This window comes from Populus nigra, chromosome 2, assembly GCF_951802175.1.
Source record: "Populus nigra chromosome 2, ddPopNigr1.1, whole genome shotgun sequence".
NCBI classification, from domain to species: domain Eukaryota; kingdom Viridiplantae; phylum Streptophyta; class Magnoliopsida; order Malpighiales; family Salicaceae; genus Populus; species Populus nigra.
In genome coordinates, this window is record NC_084853.1 from 6,731,572 (window position 1) to 6,736,571 (window position 5,000).

Sequence of the window (5,000 nt, forward strand, 5' to 3'; positions counted from 1 at the left end):
CCACCGCAGCCGGAGGCGAAGGATCTCGAAGGGACAAGGGACAGGCCGCGGGGGGGAACGACAGGGACAATCATGCGGGGGGCTGTCAGCCCCGGCTCGCAAGACGAAGGCCAGGCCTCGGCAGCGGGCACGTCACGCCACGAGGTCGGGGATTGCGAGGAGAGCCAACGCATGGGCGCGCGCACGGCAATTTAATGCCACGCCCACGCCAGCGTAGAGCTCTCCTCGCAATCCCCAAGCTCGGCGGTCCGCACCAGCCACGTCGGCCAGGCCTCCGACTTGCGAGCAGGGGCAGCGGCCACCGCCGCCGTGACGTCGCGGCAAGCAGACAGCCGCGCAGCAGCTGCCAGCACCTTGGCACAAGCACGGCAAATGAATGCCACGCCCACGCCGCGGATAAGCAGCCCCAACGCGCCCGACGGCTTGGAGCGGGTCCCGAAGACGGTGGCCGGAATCGGGTCGTCGCCGGCCGGAAAACGGGTCATCGATGCCAGCAATACTTCGGGCCATGAGGCCCCCCACCTTAGTCCGAGTTTAGCAACAGCCCACATATCCCCCGCGGCAGGCCTATGGGCGCCAGGCCAGCGCGCCCCATGGCCAGTCAGGGGGCACCCCCCTAAAGAGCAATAAGTGTCATTGAAGCTCTGGCAGGGGGAGACACTACTAGGTCCCAGCTGTCACCCCCCCTCTAAAAAATTCATTTCTTGGTATTTTGAGCTGAAATTTTGCACAGAGGTTGGCAAAAATCCAATCCAACTTTATTAATTTTTCCAGAATTTTTCGAGGTCGGGAAGTATTTTTTTTTATTTTCCTACCATTAAAAATCGAGGAAATCGGAAAAAATAGGAACCGGCTCGGAATGACCCCAAATTCAGTGGGCAGCCTCATAAAAATATGGCTGATTTTACTGGATTGATTTCATGTGGAAAGCACGACGTTTTGTTGTAGGAATGCGGGAACCCCGGCGGCTCGCCTGCCGCGGCCAGCGACGTCGGGCTGGCCCCTGCAGCGCCTAGCCTCTCCCACGCGGGGGGCAGGCCAGAACGCGGGGGGCCAGGGCCCGAAGGCAGCCCCCCCGCGGGCGAGAGAGCAAGCCAGCAGGGGCTGTCGCCTGCCGCGGCCAGCGACGTCGGGCTGGCCCCTGCAGCGCCTAGCCTCTCCCACGCGGGGGGCAGGCCAGAACGCGGGGGGCCAGGGCCCGAAGGCAGCCCCCCCGCGGGCGAGAGAGCAAGCCAGCAGGGGCTGTCGCCTGCCGCGGCCAGCGACGTCGGGCTGGCCCCTGCCGCGGCCAGCGATGTCGGGCTGTCGCCTGCCGCGGCCAGCGACGTCGGGCTGGCCCCTGCAGCGCCTAGCCTCTCCCACTCAGGGGGCAGGCCAGAACGCGGGGGGCCAGGGCCCGAAGGCAGCCCCCCCGCGGGCGAGAGAGCAAGCCAGCAGGGGCTGTCCGCGCGTCGCGCAGCGCGGCATGGCTGCGGGGGCCGCGCGCGCGCGCCCAAGCGCCCAAGGGCCCCCAAGGGCCCCAGGCCCTCAGGCCCCAGCGCCCCAGCGCCCAGCGCGGGCGGGCGCGCGCGCGCGTGTGGTCTTTGAGGGGCGCCGGCCTGGTGGCTCCCTAAAGAGCAATAAGTGTCATTGCAGCTCTGGCAGGGGGAGACACTACTAGGTCCCAGCTGTCACCCCCCCTCTAAAAAATTCATTTCTTGGTATTTTGAGCTGAAATTTTGCACAGAGGTTGGCAAAAATCCAATCCACCTTCATTAATTTTCCCAGAATTTTTCGAGGTCGGGAAGTATTTGTTTTAATTTTCCTACCATTAGAAATCGAGTAAATCCGCAAAACTAGGAACCGGCCCGGAATGACCCCAAATTCAGTGGGCAGCCTCATAAAAATATGGCTGATTTTACTGGATTGGTTTCATGTGGAAAGCACGACGTTTTCTTGTAGGAATGCGGGAACCCCGGCAGCTCGCCTGCCGCGGCCAGCGACGTCGGGGACGCTGGCCTGCGCTGTCGAGCCCGCGAGGGCTGTCTCCGCGGCAGGCCCCCCCTGAACGGGGCACGACAGGCCACCGCGCTGGCTCGTCCAGCGTCGACAGTCCCTCGTCCAGGTTTCAGATCGCGCCAAGTCGAACCCATGACCTGCTCAAGCCATCGTGCGCTGCCGAATTCGCATCTGCGTGTAGGCTGCCATTCCACGCGGCAGCCCCTGTTTTCGTCAGCGTGCCCCCCTGACGAATTTTCCTGCCTGGCCCAGTCCAGCGTCCAGCCCCTGTTCGTCGAAAAATCTGCGCTGCCGATTTTCCACGCGGCAGCCCCTCTTTTCGTCAGCGTGCCCCCCTGACGAATTTTCCTGCCTGGCCCGGCCAGTCCAGCCCCTGTTCGTCGAAAAATCTGCGCTGCCGATTTTCCACGCGGCAGCCCCTCTTTTCGTCAGCGTGCCCCCCTGACGAATTTTCCTGCCTGGCCCGGCCGGTCCAGCATCCAGCCCCTGTTCGTCGAAAAATCTGCGCTGCCGATTTTCCACGCGGCAGCCCCTGTTTTCCTCAGCGTGCCCCCCTGACGAATGTTCGTCGAAAAATCTGCGCTGCCGATTTTCCACGCGGCAGCCCCTCTTTTCGTCAGCGTGCCCCCCTGACGAATGTTCGTCGAAAAATCTGCGCTGCCGATTTTCCACGCGGCAGCCCCTCTTTTCGTCAGCGTGCCCCCCTGACGAATTTTCCTGCCTGGCCCGGCCGGTCCAGCCCCTGTTCGTCGAAAAATCTGCGCTGCCGATTTTCCACGCGGCAGCCCCTCTTTTCGTCAGCGTGCCCCCCTGACGAATTTTCCTGCCTGGCCCGGCCGGTCCAGCCCCTGTTCGTCGAAAAATCTGCGCTGCCGATTTTCCACGCGGCAGCCCCTCTTTTCGTCAGCGTGCCCCCCTGACGAATTTTCCTGCCTGGCCCGGCCGGTCCAGCCCCTGTTCGTCGAAAAATCTGCGCTGCCGATTTTCCACGCGGCAGCCCCTCTTTTCGTCAGCGTGCCCCCCTGACGAATTTTCCTGCCTGGCCCGGCCGGTCCAGCCCCTGTTCGTCGAAAAATCTGCGCTGCCGATTTTCCACTCCGCAGCCCCTGTTTTCGTCAGCGTGGCCCCCTGACGAATTTTCCTGCCTGGCCCGGCCAGTCCAGCGCCCAGCCCCTGTTCGTCGAAAAATCTGCGCTGCCGATTTTCCCCGACGAACCTGCAGCTGCACAAATCCGCGCTGCCACTGCCCCATTGTCTGGACCAACAGTCTTTTCCATCAAGCCCTGGACTATAAATCGTCCAGACTCATCGCCAGCACCCGCTGCCGATTCTGCCGACTTTGCCGATTTCGTCGGCGCTGCCGATTCCAACACTGCACCCACCGTGTCTAAACCAGCGCTGTTTCGTCAGCGTGTCCCCTTGACGAATTTCCCTGCCTGGCCTGGACAGTCCATCTTCCAGCCCATGTTCATCGAAAAATCTGCGCTGCCGATTTCCCCGACGAACCTGCAGCTGCACAAATCTGCGCTGCCGATTTCCCCCCCTGTCGGCATGGCTGCCGCTGCCCCGATGTCCAGACCAACAGTCTTTTTTGTCGACTTTGCCGATTTTGTCCGCGCTGCCGATTCCAACACTACCCCCTGCATCCAAACCAGCATTGTTTCGTCAGCTCTTCCCCTGACGATTTTAGCCCTGTAACAAACAGTAGGCCTCCAATCCCGCCAACGGGAGCCAAGTTGATAGGGAAGAGAATTGAATGACGCGCCTGGTCCTCGCACCCCGCCACCCGAGGGGCCTTTTTCCCGGCAGCCTCTGAAAAACTCTAGCTTTCACGGTCCTCGCCGCCCCTCACCACCATGGCAGGCCTCTAATCCCACCCATCAGCAGTTGTAGCCGATAGGGCAGTGATTTGAATGACGCGTCGCGGGCCGCCGGGTCATCTCACCCGGCCATTAATTGGAGCGTTTTTGGCTGGCCGAGGATGGGGGGATGGATCTCTTCTTCCGAAAAAGCAAACAGTACATCGGGAGTTATGTTGACGGGGCATGGAATTGAATGACCCGTCGCGGGCCGCCGGGTCATCTCACCCGGCCATCCCGGGGAGCGTTTTTCCCGGCAGCATCGGGGAAACTCTTGCTTTCACTGCCCGCTGCCCAAGTCCCCACTCGCATCGGCCCCCCGCGCCAACAAGCCAACGCTGCCGAATCGGCAGACACTGCTGCCGAATCTGCCGACACTGCCCCGCGGGCTGCCACTGCCCCAGTGTCTAAACCAGCGGTCTTTCTCATCGAGCCTTGGACTATCCAGTCCGTCCTGACTCATCGCCAGCACCTGCTGCCGATTCTGCCGACTTTGCCGATTTTCTCGGCGCTGCCGATTCCAACACTGCGCCCACCGTGTCTGAACCAGCGCTGTTTCGTCAGCGTGTCCCCTCGACGAATTTTCCTGCCTGGCCTGGACAGTCCACCGTCCAGCCCGTGTTCGTCGAAAAATCTGCGCTGCCGATTCTGCCGACTTTGCCGATTTCGTCGGCGCTGCCGATTCCAACACTGCTCGCCGTGCCTGAACCAGCGCTGTTTCGTCAGCGTGTCCCCTCGACAAATTTTCCTGCCTGGCCTGGACAGTCCATCGCCCAGCCCATGTTCGTCGCAAAATCTGCGCTGCCGATTTTCCCCGACGAACCTGCAGCCGCACAAATCTGCGCTGCCGAATCTGCCGACACTGTCCCGCGGGCTGCCACTGCCCCAGTGTCTAAACCAGCAGTCTTTCTCGTCGAGCCTTGGACTATCCAGCCCGTCCAGACCCATCGCCAGCACCCGCTGCCGATTCTGCCGACTGTGCCGATTTCGTCGGCGCTGCCGATTCCACCACTGCCCGCCGTGCCTGAACCAGCGTTGTTTCGTCAGCGTGTCCCCTCGATGAATTTTCCTGCATGGCCCGGCCAGTCCAGCGTCCAGCCCATGTTCGTCGAAAAATCTGCGCTGCCGATTCTGCCGACTTTG